Source organism: Danio rerio, chromosome 7, assembly GCF_049306965.1.
Source record: "Danio rerio strain Tuebingen ecotype United States chromosome 7, GRCz12tu, whole genome shotgun sequence".
Classification (NCBI taxonomy): Eukaryota; Metazoa; Chordata; class Actinopteri; order Cypriniformes; family Danionidae; genus Danio; species Danio rerio.
In genome coordinates this window covers 51,363,066-51,385,000 of record NC_133182.1, presented here as the reverse complement: position 1 = coordinate 51,385,000, position 21,935 = coordinate 51,363,066, and the positions used below count along the sequence as shown (strand labels likewise).

The window sequence follows — 21,935 nt, the reverse complement described above, 5'->3', positions numbered from 1 at the left end:
ATGAAACTGAAGCTTTAGACCAGGGGTGTCAAACTCAATTCCTGGAGGGCCGAAGCCCTGCACAGTTTAGTTCCAACCCTGCTCCAACACACTTACCTGTAGGTTTCAAACAAGCCTAAAGGACTCAATTAGTTTGATCAGGTGTGTTTAATTAGGGTTGGAACTAAACTGTGCAGAGCTGCGGCCCTTTTGGAACTGAGTTTGACACCTGTGCTTTAGACTGTCATGAACATTTGCTAAGGCTGTGGATTAAAGATAAGGTTATGAATAATGTTCTGTTTCTTGTACAGAGTGATCATTTCAATACCTCACTGTATCTTCAAGAGTCACAGGGTTTAATATTGCAACAATATATGTATTTTACTGGAGTACTAGTAGCCATTGATTTCACATTTTATAAATCACAAAGACCAGCTAGATTAGATTGTCAATGAATAAATTAACATCAACAATTATTTTAGATTTGAACTGCCCAGCATACCCTGATCACAGCATCATGTGTTTGTGGCCTTCTTTGATCAAAGCTGAAGTGGAAATATAAATGTTGCATATTACGTAAAAAGCTTTGTATGTCTAATACACTCCAAAATAAACTAATTTCACTCTGTCTGCTTGCCAGATGTGAACCTGGTCTTTATGTGATTCCTTTTGTAAGTCCACTCTTACCAACATAATCTGTTGACACTCAAATACTAATGTGTTTTTGAACAGCAGAAGGCTCTTCAAACAGCCATACTCATTAGATACTTAATCTTGTCCAAGCAAAGCACTAATAAAATGCAAAGGATGATTAACATTTGACGCCAAAGTAGATGTTACATTTTGTTTTTTTGGTCCCAGCATACACAGTCACCCATTCCCAAATGCAAGGTCAGTGGAGAGCCCATGAGTCCTTGCACACAGGAAATTGCTGACTGCAAAAAAGGAAGTATTTAACAGTCTACCACCCCCCATAAGGCCTGGGACACAATCAGGAACGGTGAAATTACTTTTCTGCTGATGCCTATCCGCTCTTTCTTGTTGATAAGTGCTCTGAGATTTTCTTAATTATTTTCCTTTTCATTTTCTTTGCCAAATGCAGACACCCATGAAATAATTGCTGGATTCTTCTTCTTCTTCTTCTTCTTCTTCTTCTTCTTCTTCTTCTTCTTCTTCTTCTTCTTCGTCTTCATCTTTGTCTTCCTCTATCAAATCCTATTCTCTTAGAACTGAAAAAAGCAATAAACATACGTACACTAAAAAACAGGATATTAAAATTTCATAAAGCTATGCCAAATGTGTCAGAATTTTTTAACTGAACACCAGACAATTGTAATATGTTTTAATAGAATATTATAAATCTATAAATATAAAATCTATACAGCATATATTGCTGGTATTATTATTATTTTGCTCTTATATTGCTTACGTCCATAATGTTTTGTATTAAAATATTTTTCATTTATATCTCATTTATATATATATATATATATATATATATATATATATATATATATATATATATATATATATATATATATATATATATTCATATCTGTTAATTTTTAATGTACCGTTTAATCTTTTTTTTTGTAAAAAGTTACCTAATTTAATGTTCCCAATTTAATGTGTTTAACATTTGTTTACTCTGAACGTTCATTTACAATAAATCAATACACTAGTATTGCACAAGTAAGTATTTTTTGTTGGTTATTATACCTTTTAAAGTAATCTTTTTTGCAGCTTAAGTCAATATTGTGATACTACCATATATCGTAATAAAATCCTCAACAATTAATTGCAAAAAAAAAATAAATAAATAAATAAAATTTTAAATCATACCTGCAGTAGCCCATAGAGATAAAATAACTTCTAAATACCTTTTATTTAACAGAGATTGGTTGTAGTAGTTTTTTTTAATGTAAAATAAGGATTAATAATTCAGTAAATTATTAGTTACTCCACATGGGAAAACTACTTTAAAAGTAAATTGCTGTAAATGCACAGAGCAATTTCATAAAAAAAAACTTAAATGTATGGTGATTATCCTAAAAGCGGGATGTTTTTCTGCACAATTACACAGAATTATTCACAGTTTAAATGCAAATTATCAACAGCAATAAACTGTATTTAATGAATTTTCTGTTCTGTATTTTTGCAGTTTTTGCTTGTAATTTTGTAAAATGGTTATATTCTGTAATTTAATAGAATATCTCTGGAAGCCCTTCTACCAGTCTTTTTATATAGATTTTTTTTAAAACAGTGTAGTTCATGTATAATGTTGAGGAAAATGAACCTCAGGCTTGGATCAATAGCAAATGTGTTGGCATGAAGCCATGTGTAGTTGTGAACAGTCACTTGTATGTGTGTCTCCCCTGCCACACTTGTCCAATGGTTCACTTTCCACAGACAAAAGAAGGCCGGAGCCCTCAGCTCTCTATAGAGCAAATTGATCGTGTAGAGAAGAGAATAATATGCGTTTTCCAAACAAACCCTCCCCCTTCAGCACTTTCACCTCTTGCTAGATCGCTGGGAGGACATTGCGGCTGGTTTGCTGTGAGGTTTCAGCTTGGCAAGTGTATGCTTGTCTATAAATGTAAGTGGCAGTGTATTCGGCTGTGACTTTTGACATAACCCCTCCCCCTGCAGCCTGTGAGTTCTGCATCTTAATGACAACACAAGTCTCGCAGAAAGATTTTCACTGATCCACTTCAGTCTCCATGTATAGTTGAGGTCAAAATGGTTAACCCCTTAAATATTTCTCAAACATGTTTAACAGAGCAAGGAAATTTTCCCAGTATTTCATATAATATTATTTTCTTCTGGAGAAAGTTATAAACGTTTTATTTCGGCTAGAATTAAAGCATTTTTTTATACAAACATTTTAAAGTCAATATTATTAACCCCTTTAAGCAATATTTATTTTCCGATTGTCTACAGAACAAACTCCTGTTATATAAGAATGATTTGATCCACCATGAGCCAGTTAAAAATGTATTCAAATATTTGACGATTCAAACCAGTCTAAATTTTAAACGAATTGTGATACATGTTTTGAACAGAGGGGGCGCTGTGTTTACAGGCACAAACTCGGTTTACCTGCACATGAGCAGCGAGAGGTAGGGCGGCAGAATAAAATGACAGCGGTGAAGTCTGCCAGACAAAACGCAAACTGTGTTCAAAAACTGCGAAAAGACGTGTACTTACACTAACAAGACAATGAATATGATGCACATAAACCGTCACCATAAAGGAGAAACTATTGGCACGGACGTCCATACACAAAAAAACATTAATAGGCCAAACAACGCAGACTAGATGATTTACTTGCTTTGCTTGCTTCGACGGGTGCATATTTAAATATTCACATATTTCACTTATTTTGGAATCACTATACCATTGTCAAGTTCTGTTGTCCTTTAGTGTGACATCCCTATTTATTGAAAACCTACAACAAGTCTGACAATTCATAGAGAAAAAAATAATAATTTTATATAAAATCATATAGAAATAAAGAGCACTTTATGAAGATAATCATCAAACAATGAAGATCAGGTCATCGATATCATGCTATTTCTACAATACTAGGAGTTTTATAGAGTCTTATGGTGTAGTGAAAGACTGAAAGAGAAAGTTGTTCTGTTACAGAAGCAGGTATTAGACCATTTTACCCTCTCCTTTTCAAAATATTTAATGCATATTTTAATAATTTGCCTATTATTATTGAATATTTAAAAATGTTCAAGATTATCTTTTAAGTGTGTCACACTTATACTTATACTAATTAATTATACAAGTAGGCTATTAATTATTCACCTTCATAATCATGTTCAACTCCTGTCTCTATGTACATTTAGTCATGTTATAATCTGTATTTTTTGCCAGTGGCCAATCCCCTGGTTCAGAGAGCCTATTGATCACCTCTGTACACACTGCTCTCTGGTTTAGGAAAGGCTTTCCTCTTCACACCAGCCATCTCAGTCCCAAATTAAAGATTTTTATTTTTATTTTTTTCATCAGCAGGGGACAATGTAAATGTGTAAAGACCTTAACTTATGCCAAACATCAAAGATATGCTGATATTTCTTTTTAAAAAAATGTTTTAGTTTGTTTATATTAATGAGTCTAGTTTGTATTATTATTATTATTATTATTATTTTTAATTTGTTTTTAAAATAGCAATTTATTTATGGCAGAAAATATATTATTTTGCTAAACAATTTGCAGCATTTTAAAAAACTTAAAGGGCTCTTCATCTTAAATTTGTTTCTAATACTTTTGTTAAAAAGATTGTGACTAAATCATGAGATTAGTATCGTGAATCGTATTGAATCGTGAATCAGGTGAATCGTTACATTCCTATACAAAGATTTGCCTGTTTACTCTATCTTGCCTAATTAACCTAAGCCTTTAACTTGCACTTTAAGCTGAATACTAGAATAGTGAAAAACCTCTAGTAAAATTTTATGTACTGTTATAAAATGTATTGAAAAGAAATCTTCTCTTCGTTAAAGAGTAATCAGGGAAAAAATATACAGGGGGGCTAAAAAATCTGATTTTAACTGTAGGTGTGAAGGTGAGAAGTAGGTCTTCCATATAAACGAAATCACAAAATTGTCTCAAGTGGATTTGAGTGTAGCGCTGTATATAATATAGCTCAAGTTCAATATAGGATCCTCAATATAATCCTTGAAAAAAGAGGTGTTTTTGTGCCTGTCAGCAGTAGATAAGTCCCTTAGAAATCGACTGCTCCGTCTCTATTCACATTCATTCACGCTCAATTGTGTCTTCTCCTGATTTGGACCTTTTCTGTATTCATTCCATTTATTTCATTCAATTAGGTTAGAGACTATTTCAGTCCCATTGATGGATTGAGGCAGATTGAAAAGTCGGGAGAATGTATTTCTCTTATTTTGACATCCTTATATGAGTTCACTTTCTCTGTCATCATTTGAGTAATAGCTCGGTCTGCCGTAGTAAAGGACAGCTCATGCTGACTTTAAATTACAGCACAAAACACAGTTCAGGCTGTCTGATCTAGCGTCCCATGTCGGAGGAGGGTGAGTGGGTGGGTAGATGTGCCAATCCCAGCATCCTTCTCTGTGAAACATGTCTGATGGAACGTAATGGTCACGTGAACCAAAGCACTCTGTTATTCCGCTCCCTCCATTTCTTGGCCCGTCCTCTTTTTTTTCTTCATCTCTCTTGGGTATTTGTCATATAGCGTTCTGCAGATATAATTTGGTGTGATTGTGGAGGATTACAAAGGGCCAAAAGAGGATTTCGCTGCTCTGTGGTTTTATTGCTGTAATGAGCCGAGGACCTGAACTGTCTGTCTGAGTGCATCTGAGTGGCTCTGCAGACACATGCGGCCTCAGAACTTCCAGAGTTTGCAGAGAGAGATCATGAGCCACTTAATAAGAGTAAAGCCCCTTTAGAGTAGTAATAAAAGGAGCCATCATGCCAACTTTGAAGCACGTGGAGTCCCCAGATGACTTTCCAAAGCAGATCTATCTATCTATCTATCTATCTATCTATCTATCTATCTATCTATCTATCTATCTATCTATCTATCTATCTATCTATCTATCTATCTATCTATCTATCTATCTATCTATCTATCTATCTATCTATCTATCTATCTATCTATCTATCTATCTATCTATCTACCTTTCTATCTATCTATCTATCTATCTATCTATCTATCTATCTATCTATCTATCTATCTATCTATCTATCTATCTATCTATCTATCTATCTATCTATCTATCTATCTATCTATCTATCTATCTATCTATCTATCTATCTATCTATCTACCTTTCTATCTATCTATCTATCTATCTACCTTTCTATCTATCTATCTATCTATCTATCTATCTATCTATCTATCTATCTATCTATCTATCTATCTATCTATCTATCTATCTATCTATCTATCTATCTATCTATCTATCTATCTATCTATCTATCTATCTATCTATCTATCTATCTATCTATCTATCTATCTATCTATCTATCTATCTATCTATCTATCTATCTATCTATCTATCTATCTATCTATCTATCTATCTATCTATCTATCTATCTATCTATCTATCTACCTACCTACCTACCTACCTACCTACCTACCTATCTTAAAACTCTCTTATGGTTTGACTGTTTCAAGCATAGCACAATAAATTACAACTCGTATAAATAAAGAAGCTACTTTTACAAGAGATTATTTTAGTAAAAGCTAATCATTTTGTTTATCCATATAGTTCTAAAAACATGGAAACTTGATACATTTAGGGCTCTATTTTAACAGTCTAGGTGCGTAGCGCATGGCTCAAATGCATTAAGGGTGTGTTTGAATCCACTTATGTTGTTTTAAGGATGGAAAAAAATACGCTCACAGCCCCAGCGCATAGTCTAACACTGATGTGCTTATTCTCCTAATGCGTTATGGGTTCAGTTTTGAACATAACGTGCATTAAGCCAATCAGAGTCTCATCTCCTATTCCCTTTAAATATCAGTTGTGTCACACCATGGCGCATTTGCTATTTACATGGCAAACCTTATAAAAGGAAAAGCTGAATGCTTTACTAGCAAGAAAACCATTTGCAGAGCGAGGGCAAAGAACGAGCCTCCTCCATTCAGTCTCTTTACTTTCTCTCTCTACTTTCCCCCTTTACTTTTGTGAAGTAAGGATACGGTGTTGTAAAATGAAAATGGCATTATTGCGCCGGGTGTATGATAGAGCCCTTTGTCATTTAAAACCATGCCCTTTTTTTGTGACACAAAAGTCCACTGTTTTTTCACATATTTAACTTTTTTGGAATCACTATATACTTGTCAAGTTTTGTTGTCCTTTAGTCTCACATGCCTATGTCCAACAAGTCAATTAGACCATTCATGGAAAAAAAAAATATTCATAGTTTCACATAAAATCGTATAAAATTCATATAAAATAAATAGCACAATATGAAGATAAGTGTCCAATAATGAAGATCACGTTATCGCTTACATGCTATTTGTATATTACTAGTTTTATAGAGTCCTATGATGTAGTGAAGTCAAAAGTAAAAAAAAAATAATAGTAAAATAATAACAGTAAAATAATTGATACATTTTGTTTTCCACTTATTTTTTTTATCAAACATCAGACTTCAAACTACTTAAAATATAATCTTTTTATTTTATTTTATAGTTTTTATTTATATAATACTATTTATCAACTACCCATATATGTCTTTAATTGAGTTCACCATGGTCTGTTCTAGGATTTTGTCTCCAGCAGGGAAAGATGCAGAGCTGCTTTATATTTTTTGCCAAAAACAAGGTAACCTAGGAGGCAACTTTATTAAGACGCCAACCTTTTGGAAAGCATTGCTTTGGATCAAGATTACACCCGTGATGCTATAAAAGGTTGACTATTCATGCAGCTCACTGGGTTTTGGAAACATGCACTGTTAGATTTCGAGATGTTGTGATTGAACATTAGTAATTCAAAAAATAATGTCTAGCTTATTTCTTCAAATACAGGCATCTTTGAAAAGAGTCTGTTTTATATCATTACGCATTGAACGCAAAAGTGAAATTGAGAGGCAGGAGATTTGATGGTGTTGGCATGACAACTGTAAGGTCTCCTGTTCAGTGTACATGTTAATCTTTCTTCATATTTAAAGGTTTATTTTTAGTATGCTCAACAAAAATATATGTTTGCCATTTGTTTAAACTACTCATTTAAAATGAACTGAAACAACACCAATGTTGAGTTTTATTCAGGGACAACTGAATTGTCTTATGTTCAATCCACTTAAATTTCTAAAAACTAATAGGTTAACTTAATTCCTTTATGTTGTCCCAATTGTTGTCGATTACAGCATATATATTTGGAAAGGGTCAGTCTGATAGAAATGTTGATTCATCTCCTGCCTACTTGTATACTTTTCCTCTACTTTCTTTTTCCAGAAAGGGAAAGATATGTTATCTGCTATGAGTTTTGGAATAGATGTTTGAAATGCTTATTAAAAAGGTGACATTTGGAATAATCTCACCACTTTGGCATAGTTTGCTTTATGGAGATTACCATGCTGAGGATTCCATCCTGTGCCTGCTTTGGAGTTCTCTGTAGCGGATGAGGATGTGATATTTTTTTGGGCATGCCTTTGTTTGTGGGGTTTGCTTGGCGGAGGGGAGGGGATCAAAATGGATTAAGCCCCCCTTCTCTCCCTCTGCCGTGCTTCTGCTTTCCATATTTGAGCTCCAATATGTAGAGCAATGAGGACTTAACCCCTACCATCTCACCTCCTCCTCCTGTGTGTAATCCAAAGAGAATTTCTTTGTATTTGTTTCGGAAAGCACAGTCTGTTGGTCCACCTCGGTTTTCCACGTACTTGCGCTCACCTCATTATTTGTATGTGTACGTTATGAGTTTGGTCATGCAGTATGCATGAGGCTTGTCTTCGGGGCCCCGGTACTTGCATATGTATGCAGTGTTTGTTGTCATTAGACTCGTGTATCACAAACAGGTTTGCATTGGCATTCCGCTGCAGTGCAATCTGTGTGTTTTGCTTACGCAGAGGAAACAATGCTTTGGCCTCTATAACCACTAAACACAAGGGTATCCTCTGTCATATGCACTGTACAACACTTCAATGTTTTTTTTTTAATAAAACGGGAGCTCAGCACCGTTGCACAATGACCTTATGCAATAATGCATCTTTGGAATTGCATTTGTCGTCATTTGTGTGTACATAAAAATGAACATTCTGTCAGCGCCGATAGCCTTGTGAGCAGTGAGTCAACATGCAGTATAGAGCCACTGCACACTGGGTGTCCCAAGTTTGAGTCCCAAACCTTTTCTGATGCCCCCAATCCCCTTGATATACAACTTTGTTTCCGTCCGGTTATATTCATATAGTGATAAATGCAAAAAGCAGATCAAAAACAAACCCAAAAAGAGAACATAACCTTTGTGTTGTTCAAAACACGTAGTTTTTTTATTTCTTCTGGCACACAAGCACTAACAAAACCAAATCAATCAATCAATCAATCAATCAATCAATCAATCAATCAATCAATCAATCAATCAATCAATCAATCAATCAATCAATCAATCAATCAATCAATTAATCAATTAATCAATCAATCAATAAACCAACCAATCAATCAATCAATCAATCAATCAACCAACCAATTAACCAATCAATCAATCAATCAGTCAACCAATCAATCAATGAATCAATCAATCAACCAACCAACCATTTCATAAGACTTCCATGTTGTATTTTCTGAGAATATTCTGCTATATTCTCAAAAGGATCATAGGATAAGGCTTTGTGTGTAGAACAGACCAAAAATGACTTATTCACCAATAAACAAAGCAGTGATATAACGATGTAAGATTGCTGAAGGAATGTACTTTTGAGTCAGATCTTCTTGGTAAATCAGTTTATTCAGTTCACAAATTTGGACTGAATGATTCACTCAAAAATTGGAATAATCCAGTTCTTACATAACAGTTCACAGACTTTAGTTTTGGTCGGTTTCACACATGAGTTGAACACATTTTTTAGGGGACTTAACTATACAGACTTTGTTTATTTGCTCATGGCACAATTTTCAGGTGTGCATGTACAATTCAGAACACTGTCTCACTATTTCAACATACAAATATCAGAAAGCCACTAGGTTATTCAGAGCTGACCCCAGGCCTGTAATTATGATCAACAGATGAAAAGAACACACACTCACTAAGTACAATCTGTTTCATACTCACGGCTGTTTTGTGTACTCTCAGTCGTCTTATCAAAACTGGTACAATCAACCTTCAAATTGGCAGCTTGCTATGACAAGGAAAGTATATCTTGCATTCAAAGGAATTTACTTAAAAACAATTAACACAATTATATGGCAACTGCCATACCACCCGGTAGCCCAAGTTGCTCAATGAAGCTAAGCAGAGCTGAGCCTGGTCAGTACCTGGATAGGAGACTACATGGGAAAACTAGGTTGCTGTTGGAAGGGGTGTTAGTGAGGCCAGCAGTGGGCGCTCAACCTAGCTCGAGTCCCAGTGCCCCAGTAAAAGTGAAGTGGACCAAACTGTTAGTGGGCGCCATTTTTCGGATGAGACGTTAAACCGAGGTCCTGAATCTCTGTGGTCATTAAAAATCCCATGGTAACCCTGGTGACCTGGCCAACTCCCTCCATCGGCCTCGAATTGGCTCTGTCACTGTCTTTCCACTCCTGGCGCCATTGTCCTGTGGCTGCCATTGCATCATCCAAGTGGATGCTGCACACAGATAGTGGTGTGGAGAGACTCCCTAATGATTGTGAAGGGCTTTGGGTGTATAGTCATACACGATAAATGTGTTATTTAAATCCACATTACTTACTTACACAAAATAGGGTAAACTTATCATTATCATATTCAAGAGTCTAGTTCCACTCAAGATGTCTCCATGACATCTGACCTGGCTTGGTAGATCCTGAGGAAACAAATCATTTGGCATACAGAAAAAGCAATATGTATATATTCTTTTTTTTATGTCTTTGTTAAAATGTCATGAGCCAAGTTATGATTTAGCAGGTACAAGATCACAACATCCTAAACTTCAATTTTTATCCAATACTTTAAGTTTATGAAAAGAAAAACAGTTTTAAGGAGGAAATGTACCACAATCCCATGAACTCAACTGTTGTGCTCATGGGTTTTGTCAGTTTTGTGGAAAATAAATCATGCTTGACTTATTATATAACAGTTTTAGTGTAACCAATTATAGTTGTAGTTAATAGATGGATTGTCACCAGAGTATAAGCACTAAACCTTTGTAAGGCCTGTAAACTCTCAGTTGATCAGTGTGGTGGTGTTTCTGGTCTGTGCTGAGAGTATGTCTGAGTGGGCAACACAGACAGGAAGAAACGCAATCCCAGACCTCCTCCTCCTCCTCTTCTTCCTGATGCAGTCTGGTTCGCTCTGTACCTCTGCGGCTGCACATCGCTAAGCATCACTCATGAATCGATTCCCTTCTCTGAGTGGGAGGAACTCAAGCATAGTTTACATCTGAGCCACGGTGATGTCTCAGAGGCATTTATGCAAATGTTCGAGCGCCAACATCCGATTGGACTGCAGTCCAAGATTTTAGCATTGCTCACAGTTTAGTCCTGACTAAAGACTGACGTGTTTCATGCCGTAAAAAGCATCACTGACGCAGAAATTGACAGTTTTCCTATTTGCCGTCCCTCTGGTGCTGTGCAAATATTCTTTGACATACAGTACAAAGTAATGACCTATCTAGGGAAAGGCAAAACATAAAAGAGGGAGCGCAAACACAAATGGGTTTGGACAAATTCAGCTTTAGGAGCCGACAAGGCCAAAAAAACAAACAAAAACAACTAATTCTCTACCCTAGTTCACAAAAGATAAGGAGATTGCTAACCTACTACCATCCCAAAACAATCAATAAACATTTTAACACCCCAAAAATGTATCATTAATCAAAATCAATTAAATTAGCATGTAACAAAGTACCACAAACAAGCTGGCAGAGCTATCAAATGATCTCAAAGTCCATGTGAAAGGTTTATCACTTAGATGAAGAATTAATATGTTAATCCACTAAAAAATAGTTTGTTTTGGTAATCTTCTCTCAAATCTGAGCATTTGCATCTGCATTTGGAGTGATGGTCTTTATCTGTTGACGTCAGTTTAATGAAGCCTCATTCACACTAGCAGCGACTTTGTAGCTGCTTGTTGCTTCGGGTGGCGATCTGCTGAAAAGGCAGATCTGTGTAAGATTAGTGATGGGTTCTTAAATGATTAATTTTGAACAAATCTTTTGTATGACTCGAGAATGATGAGTCCTCACAGGGAGTGATTCGTTCATTTGCGCACGCGCACATTTGTGCAGGTGGAGTAGAAGATTTGTCCTTTTTTCGAGTCTTCTTTAAGGTTTGAGACATTCATTTATCACGTGATAGACAGAAGCCAGTAATATGCAGTCAAAGCCGGAAAAAGATTTGATCCATTCATCTCTCGAGTGTTTAGGTTTGAGTCTTCTCTCTTTACATGCTGTCACGTAATGAACTAATGACTCAAAAACCAGAAGACTCGAAGGATGAACTAATCATGACTTCTTTCGGCTCAGACTGTGTGCTTTGGTTAAGCTTATATGGGACTGTTGGTGTGACGTGAACGAACCACTTAAATTTGAAGACCTGTCAGAAGAGGTTAGCTGACATTATTATAGACAAAACACCAGGTAAACAATAAATAACTTTTTTTCTCTTTCTTAAAGCATTCTAGTTATGAATTGTTTGTACTGTGATCAGCATTTAGTGTAGTTGTAAGCAGCTGGTAACATTCTACTGTTATTTTGGAAAATTAAATTAAATAAACAAAATTACTTGAAAACTGATTCGTTCAACTTGCTGAACGAGACTCAAAGGTCCGAGTTAGTAAATTGATCTGAACTTCTCATCACTAGTGTAGGTTTACAGCAACCGGCTTCTGAGCAAACTGAGAGAGGATCACGTGAGCTCTACTGGTGCTCCTTTTGGCTGTCACTCCAGAAAGTAGCCCTTATTTGCATAAAGTTGAAGGATTCTCAACTTTGTCGTGTTGCTTGACACGCCCACCTGATCGCCAATAGTCACTCGGGAGGAAGAAGGTAGCTGGAAGTTGCTCAGTCTCTGTTGATATGAATGGTTGCTTGTTGCTTTGTCACTCTTAGTGTGAAATAGGGCTTTAACCATGCTCCTCCTACTCTTACAAGTGAATAAAGCATAAAAAAGAAAGCTCCGCCCCCTACTCAGTATTCAGTTTTAGTTGAAAGCACTTTAACACATTGAAATAAAAGTCTCAACAACTTCTCCACACTCAAATTTACCTGCCCTAAAAACCGAGTTTAAGTGGGTTGGAGACTCTTATCTCTTGCTTATCGGATGTGAAACCTGGTTGTCTTTGAACTTGCCAGATTTTAATGAGAGTAAATCTGAAATAATTGTGTTCGGCCCATCAAAATCTTCTAGAGCACCAACAGTAAATCTTTTCTGTTAAGCCTTGGGTAAAAAAATCTGGGTGTTTTCTTTGACGATGGTTTGAGATTCAATAAACAGATAAATGCAGTGGTCAAATCCTGCTTTTTTCCACTTCGACTTTTAAAATCAGTCAAACCTATCCTATCTAGAAAAAAAAAGGTTAGACTACTGTAACTCACTATATTTTGGGATGAGTCAGACAACTCTATCCCATTTACAGTTAGTTCAAAATGCTGTTGCAAGGCTTTTAACCGGTAATGTGACCACATCAAACAAATTTTAAGCTCTTTGCACTGGTTGCCTGTGCACGACTGTCACTTTTAAAAGTCTTCTGTTGGTTTTTAAATCACTAAATGGCTTGACTCTGTCTTACATTGCAGACGTGTTGACTGAACATCAGCCTAGTCGGTCTCTTCGGTAATCAAACCACAGTTTGTCATGCACCCCTGAAGGCCCATTTACACTAGGCCACTTTTTGCTTGCATTTTTCATTGACGTTTAATGCCTCGCGACTAAATAAAGGATGCTAATGTGATCATGCACACCAACGCGCAAATCAGTAGGCGTAAAGATACGCGCCATGTCAAAACCTTCTCCACCAATCAGATTGGCACTTTTGTTCACGTGCATGGAGCTGCTGAAGTTACAGTAAAAAGCACTTGGAGGAGCTCGACGCAAAACTGTCAATGTTCGAATCGCCAGTAACAAGCATGTCAACTTTCTCTCTTTTTCTTCTGTGTTTCAAGCTGGTGCCAGAAGCTTCCCACATAGCAAAATTTCTCTGGCCCAGCTCTGGCCCACACAATCAGGTTTTGCTTGGCCCACATGCCGCAGTGAATTACGGTACATGACTGGACCAAATCTGGCTTCCAGACAAGGGCCAAACACAGACCATATCTGGGCCAAGTCTCAGCCAAGTTAATAACTCATAACTGGGCCTGAACTGGGCCAGATAGGTTGGTGTGTCACGATTGCAATAAAATTGATAAACCCATGGAGTGATTCTCTTTAGGCACACTATGGGCACGCTTTTTCTCAAAGTGACCTGATTGGTAGAATTTTTTTTCTTTACTCAAAAATGATTTTAGTGTATTTTAAATGTGGGTCAAGACTGGCCAAACTCACATGGCCCACTTATCAAATTTTTAATTCTGGGCCAAATACTACGTTTTTCATCTGGCCCAAATCTTGTGTGCCGCCTTAAAAACGGTGCCACCTCTGCCAAACCCGGGCCATGTTTGGCCCACATGCTGTATGCCAGTGCCGGATAAATGCCTGCTGTGCCAGCTTTTTGCCAAATCTGGGCCAGAATTCTTTGCTACTAGGGTTAAATTTGTGTAGCGCCACCCTGTGCACCGGGGTCTATCTGTTTTTCATTAAGCGCCATCTAACGTCAAGGAGTAAGCTTGCATACTCTTCTGCTCCTCGCTAGTGATATTCGCTTGGGTTTGAATGCAAAAAAATGTTTCGAAAAAGGCTGAAGATAAACGCAAATGAAAAGCGTCCCGTTGTGTACGAGCCTTAGGTTGAGGCTGGAATGCAGGGGTGACTGTGCTTTCGCAGTAGCTGGTCCTAGAATGTGGAGTGCTCTGCCCCTCTGAATTAAATCTATTGACCTTATTCTCCGCCGACGAGTGGGCGCTGCCATTTGAATCTTTTTGGCTCGAGACTTCCGGTCTCATTTACTTCCATTCATATTTAGACATTAAAAACTGCTCATTACGCTGCTTGATGTTACAATTTGATATTTTCTTGTTATATTATTCTACTTGGTCTGTATAGTCATGCAAACATTTGTTTGTAGAGCAAGTAGTTTGACCGTTTTTTGCCGTTTATTATTCCTAGTCATTTCTCCCATAGGCGACTGAATCGGAAGTTCTAAGACAATCGCGAAAACAGGCGCACTTCCGCATTTTAGAATAAGGTCAATATCATCTATGTCTGTTTTTAAATCTAGGTTGTAAATACCTCATTTGGTATTTTATCTGTGAGAATTGTTTGCTTTAGCTCTAATTTTATATCTATCTCTTTATGATTTGTATCGTGCAGCACATTGGTCAACCTTTGGTTGTGTTTAATAGTGCTATATACATAAAATTGACATTGATATTCTGGATTCTCCATGTCTTCCTTATCTCTGTACCACAAATACAGCACCACTTACTGGTCTGGCATGCATACATCGTTCTCAGTCGTATCAGTTGTATCTATGAGAGAGTAATTATTATAATCAAAAGTTTTTTTCAGTTTAACTTTTTTTTATGTTACATTTTTCTTATGTACACACAAGCACCTTCTAAAATTAGATGTGCAAATGCCGTGCTTCACTCAAAAATGTTGCTTAAATATTTCATTACATTTGTGAAAAATGTGCTGACTCACACACAGGGATTTCTTGTTCAGAGAGGGACAGCTTTGGATTTATGTAGATGTACTCATAAACTCCTCAAACCACAGAAATCAAACAAAATTAAATCAAAGAACAATTCGCCACCTTTCCTTCAGTGCAAACGCTATCACAAGTGCTTCACGAACCCTCCGCCAGCGTGGCAGTGGATGAGGAAAGCAGCTGAAGTAATCAACGATGGAGAAGAGGGGTTTGCAATGGAATGTGAGACATGGGATGAATAATTTGTGTGCATGTCTGCGCCGGGCTGGAAGGGGGTTGCCTGTGCTGATTACACCTCTGTGATGCTGATAGGCCCGTCTGATGAGAGGAGCCCGCCTGCCTTCATTATCTGCCGCAGCAGGGAGAGCTGTGATTGGAGCAGAAAGGCATGCTGCGATGGAGAAATGCTCACTGAAATCTCCAACCTGTGACCTTACAATGACCTTAACCACTTCAGTAACTGAGATGCTGGAGATCACCACCCTAGAGGGTCGCCTATTTAGACAGCAGTTTAAGGCATTACAGGCACTCTCAAGGGGTGGAGGCTTTTATAGATGGTGCATCTATACTTATAAGTGTGTGCTTCCTCTTTTTGTTGGATAAATTGTTTGGGTTGGGTTATATATTTTTTCATGTTTTTGATCAAATTCATAAGCAGTACTTCTTTTAAAAAATGTGAATTATTAGTATCTTTAATGTAAAGTGGGACATGGATCCAAATGCAGGGTTTATTATGCAGAGAATGGTAAGGCAAGCAACAGTCAACACAGTAGTAAACAGATGTATACGGGCGATCCAGAGTCGCCCTGGAACAGGCAGATGGTCAGTACAGGCAGGCAGCAAGCAAAATAAAAAAAACAAACAAGGCGAGGGTCAAAAACGTGACAAGACAAGGCAAGGAAACCGCAATGTAATGTTCACAATCAGTATAACAAGACTCAGCAATGAGAGTCTCAAAGTGAGCCGTATAAATGAGTAGTGTAATCAGTCCATGAGCAGCATCAGCTGTGTGAGTCTAATCAATGGAAACTTGGAGCAGGTGTGTGTATGTGTTGCATGACAGGGCTCGTAGTTCATATCAGACATGATTGCAGTCCATGAAAATATTCTCCAGCGGTCTCTGAAGGGTAGATTGCTGGCGATTGTGATAATATTATTTAAAATGTCATTCTGTAATGTTATTTATTCATTTACTTCTTCAAGAATCTTTTTAATTTGCTCATTTAATGCTCATCGGTAACCTTTGCCATTATCAGTAATGATTAAAAGAGTTGTGCTGTGTAATCAAGATATATAAGATAATATCTATGATTTTTGGCTGTAACCATAAATACACTGTATTTGGGTCAAAATGATTGATTCAATTTTAAGTAAACGTCATGTTCCATGAATATATTTAGTAAATGTGCTACTGTAAATAAATAAAAACTACATTTTTGATTAGTAACATACTGTATATGTATCAAAAGTGAGTACACCCCTCACATTTCTGCAAATATTTAATTATATGTTTTTATAGGACAACACTGCAGGAATGACTCTTTGACACAATGCAAAGTAGGCAGCGTAAATTTACTGTCCCCTCAAAATAACTAAAAAATCAGCCAATAATAGCTGAACCCCTGCCAAAATTTTTTTATTCTTTGTTGAATAGAAAGTACTTAAAAAGAATAAAAATTATTATTTGTTGCAAAATTAATGTCATAAATGTCACTTCTTGCTGAAAAAATAGCACAGATTCCAAACTGGACACAGCAAAATTAGATATTTATTTATGTCCAGTTTGCAATCTGTGCATTTTTTGTAATTTGGTTCAATAGATTGTATCCTGTTTCATTTTATTTATTTAAAATACATGGCTATGTTGCATATTTATAGTGATTTACAGACGACAACCACAAAACTGTCATTAAGTGTATATATACAAAACATATTGTAAGGCGTATTTACAACAAAAAAAAAATTCATCAATTAAAATTTAAAGACTTATTTAAAGGGTACGTATTATGCTCCCTTTTTCAAAATGTAACATAACTTAAGTCTCATTTGTCACCAGAGTTTTAGCTCTTTTAGATTGCTAAAATGACATTCATATGGAAATTGAGCAATGTTGATTAATATTATTAATTTTCACAAAAAATATTTTTAAATTATTCATTCATTCATTCATTCATTCATTCATTCATTCATTCATTCATTCATTCATTCATTCATTCATTCATTCATTCATTCATTTTCTTTTCAACTTAGTCCCATCAGGGGTCGCCACACCTGAACTGCCAACTTATCCAGCATATGTTTTTACACAGCGGATGCCCTTCCAGCCACAACCCAGCAGTGGGATCTATCTAGTTAGTTAGCGTGTCTATCTATCTGGTGTTAGTTAGTTAGTTAGCAACAGAAATAGACACTGACATGTATTGCTCATCACGTCGTGTTCACTACCAGTTGAGAAAAAAAAGGTTGAATAATAGACAATATTTGTCTGTGCAACAACAATGTTTTCATGATATGTTTATTTACAAATGAAAAAAAAGAAGTTAAGCTTCAAACTAAATAAACCCTCCGTGGTTTGGTAAATGAGGATTGTGCTTGTTTAGAGTCAGCTTGACAATTGAAGATTTCCTATTTTCATGCAACAGCTATTCATCAGAATTCCACATCACAAACACAGCTGGATTGCTCTTTTGAACAGGAATAAATGCTTGATGGTTGTTCTTGATATCAATATTGAAATTTGAATTCACTCGCTGTCTTTATACACAATCTGGCTGCCTAAATCTATATTTTGACACACTCCAAGCAGATATTTTACAGGTTATAAATACGTTGACCCATTCTGCTAACCATAATAAACACACACTAAAAAATTCTATTCAGTTCAACTCACCTTTATTTCTATAGCGCGTTCACAATGTAGATTGTGTCAAAGCAGCTTCACATAGAAGATTATAGTAATTTGAAACAGTGTCAATTCAGCTTCCAGAGTTTAGGGTTCAGTTCAGTTTAGCTCAGTTCAGTGTGGTTTAATTTTCACTGTTGGGTTCTACACAATGGATTTGTGTTGGGACAACCTGAAGCATAAAGTTAGCTTATTAGTTTTTACAAATTTAAGTGGATTGAACATGAAACAATTAAGTCGCAACCCCCCCCCCCCACCACCAAAAAAAAAAAAAAAAATTCAAGAATTGTGTTGTTTCAGCTCAAGTAGTTTGAACAAATAGCAAATGTCCTTTTTGAGTGTACTAATGGTTGGTATAGTTGAACCGAATGTTTTAAATAAAAAGGTAAAATAATATTAAAACATGTCAAATGTCACTTAACCAGGGTTGCATGCAATATTTAAACGTCAAGTTTTGTACAGTATATCTATAAAAAGCCTCTTGAAGTGTTGTGGATTATCATTTGTGATGGTGAAGTAGTGAAGGCCAGAGGATAGAGGGAGGTGATGGCGCTTCATGTCGCCCGCGATGCAATATGTTCCACCTGAATGCTTCTTTCCATGGCTACATCATTTATCTGACTGCGAGGTCTCCGTGTTTGGAGAACGGGTCTCGCTGAGGGATGGAAATGCTACCATGAAGGGACAGAAACACTTCCCCTCGCATGTATTCATAATTTCCGCCTATTAAGTCACTTTTACCGCCTGTGTTGCTGTCTTGCATCTGCGTCAGGGCTTTGATTTCTGAAAGTTTTATGGTGTGGAGCTGAATTTTGAGGGCAGTGGAAGGATTCCTGCTGTTGTGTAATAACATAATGAATGTGTGTTGAAGAAATTACAGTATATTTGCATCTCCTGAAGGAAATGGCAATGCGTGCAGGGGGAACAAAAGAATGTGTTTTAGTTTGAGGTCAGTCAGCTTTTAGGCTTTAGTGTGCTTAAATGAAAATGTCAGTCAGCTGCATGTAAGGGTCAACACGTGATTACTGTGCTGTGTAAAAATGTCGCTGTAAATGGTTAAATGTGCAAGGAAAATTACGCCGTTCACAGTTCTGTATGTAAATGATTGTATGGAATAAGGTCAATGGAAGGGTTTTTTCGGTGTATAATCAGATGTGGGGAATTGCACTAGATGTGCTTTTCATAAAGGAAATGGCAGTGCTTGCAAGGTAGTGAAAGAACATGGTTAAAAGTTCTTCAGCTTTGATTCAGCTTAAAAGATATGCTGCATCAGAGCTGATTTGCCATTGTCATGGTTGCCAGGGCAGCAAAAAAGGCATATGTGTGATATAAAGTGCAGGAATGTTCACTTAAAACTGTAAACTCAATTAATGTGAAGTTGAACTGGATGATTTACTTGAAAATCTACGTAGAAATAATTTTTGCTAATTAACATTTTCTTAATAACTTTTTAAGGATGAACTTTTTACAATTTTTTTTTACTTTTTTTATTAATAATTTATTAATATTTTTCAGTTTGAAACTTATTCAAAATTTAACTTTAATTTTTTTTAATTTAACCCAGCTGGGTCAGTCTGCATTTCTGTGTGGAGTTTGCATGTTCTCCCCGTGTTCACGTGGGTTTCCTCTGGGTGCTCCGGTTTGCCCCACAGTCCAAAGACATGTGGTATAGGTGAATTGGGTAAGCTAAAAATTGTCCATAGTGTATGTTTGTGAATGTGTGGATGTTTCCCAGAGATGGATTGCAGCTGGAAGGGCATCCACTGCGTAAAACATATGTTGGATGTTGGAAGTTGGTGGTTAATTCCACTGTGGATACCCCAGATTAATAAAGGGACTAAGCCGAATAGAAAATAAATGAATGAATGAATGAATGAATGAATGAATAATAATAATAATAATAATAATTAATAATAATAAGAATAATAATAATATCATAAAGCAGAATATAATAACAACTCCAGAAGGAAATGGTTAACTCGTCTCATCCACAAATGAGCTGCAGGAGAATTCCAACCCCCTTTTGGCCTTATGTGATTGAATAGCTGCGCTGCTGTCCATGGTCCTGAATACACTCATCTCCAGCACATGTGCTCTCCCCGCGCTCATGCATTTATATCTTCATAAATCCCCATTTGCTGTAACACAACTCGCAACATGATCCATGTACAGTTTGCCATCCGAAATTGTTTTTCAGCTTAATTCTCTCTGGGTTGATGAAATTGATTTGCTTTATTCCCCTTCCTGCGCCGGCAGATGAGGCATTCTTAGCATGGGAATAAAGCAGTTGAACACATGCTCTCTCTCTAGTGTTTTTCCCTCTCTAATCATGTGACTAATGTATGTGTTCAGCTGTGGTCAGATGTTGTGCATCATGCTAATAGGAGATGAGGTGTAAAAGCCCCACAGGAGATGTGCCAGAGAGGTCTTCACTTAAAAGCTAATCAAACTGTCATTATCACACCTCCTGAGAAGGGAGTGAGTGTGCGTGGGATTCACCAATCTATCTCCGATACCGCCTTTTAAATTTCACTTACTTGTCGCCAGCTCCTGTTGCGTTGAACGCCAATGGATTGCATTGGCCGCTCTGTAGAGTTGTGAAATGTTTTCAAAGGACACGGGAATAAACGTGCAGGACCTGCAATCACATTTGCCCTGAAGCTGTAATTTGTCTTGTGCTGTCAGTCTCCCTGGAGATGGGGGACTTTATGTAGATTATTGCCTAAAAGTGGGTTAAGATGAATGCCACCAGCATGGACCGATACAAACACCATTAGCGTCCTCCGATACCAGTGGCAAAGAGGATTTGCTGCTGATAAATCAGGCCACGGATGTTTGAATGTGTGAATACTGCTCTGTTTTTTGTGAAGGTCAGGTGAAGAGAAATAAATAAATGTGTGTGGAGATACAAACGCGAGATAGTGAAACGCATGGTGTCAACTGACTTTTGTTTTTTAATCCTTTCATGAATGCCCTTCACAAAAACCCACTCTTTATATGCCCACTGAATGTACATGATGCTATCAGATTTGTTTTTCCCTCGTAAGAATTTGACATTGTGAGGAAATGTAAGGGAGGGCTGTACAGAAATGGCAGGCATTCGGAGAAGGAGGAGGAGGATAAGGTGTAATGGGAAACGTTTACAGAAGAGAGAGATGTGTCTCTGACCTTTAACTAACTTGTCAGCTTTTGTCCGTCCTTGCTGTCTCTTATACTAGCACTGCCCGATAAGCATAAACACACACACACAGACAGACACACACACACATAAACAGATGTGGTGTTCTCGCTGTGATAATGTAGAGATATCAAAACACAAAAAAGAGTAAATGCCTTTCTTAAAGGAACAAACTAGTTTGATTTTACTTAGCTTAGCTTTTTACTTAGCATTTACAGTAGCTTAGCATACATTGTTGAATCTGATTAGACATTGGATTAGCATCTCACCCAGAAAATAAAAAAGAGTTTTGATAATATTTCTATTTAAAGCTTGACTCTTCTGAAGTTATATCTCTTACTGAGACTGATGGAAAATAAAAAGCAGCTTTTTTTTCTAGGGTAATGTGGCTAGGAATTACTCTGATTCAATGATCCATGCAAAGCTAAGCTAAGCTAAGTTAAAAGTGCTCCTGCCAGGCCT

The 21,935-nt window shown here is 36.8% G+C and overlaps 1 protein-coding gene across 23 annotated transcripts in view; it reads left to right on the top strand.

Annotated features, from left to right (window-relative positions):
* brsk2b (BR serine/threonine kinase 2b) overlaps positions 1-21,935 on the top strand; it is a 271,162-nt gene that overhangs the window by 48,460 nt on the left and 200,767 nt on the right. The window lies entirely within an intron of this gene.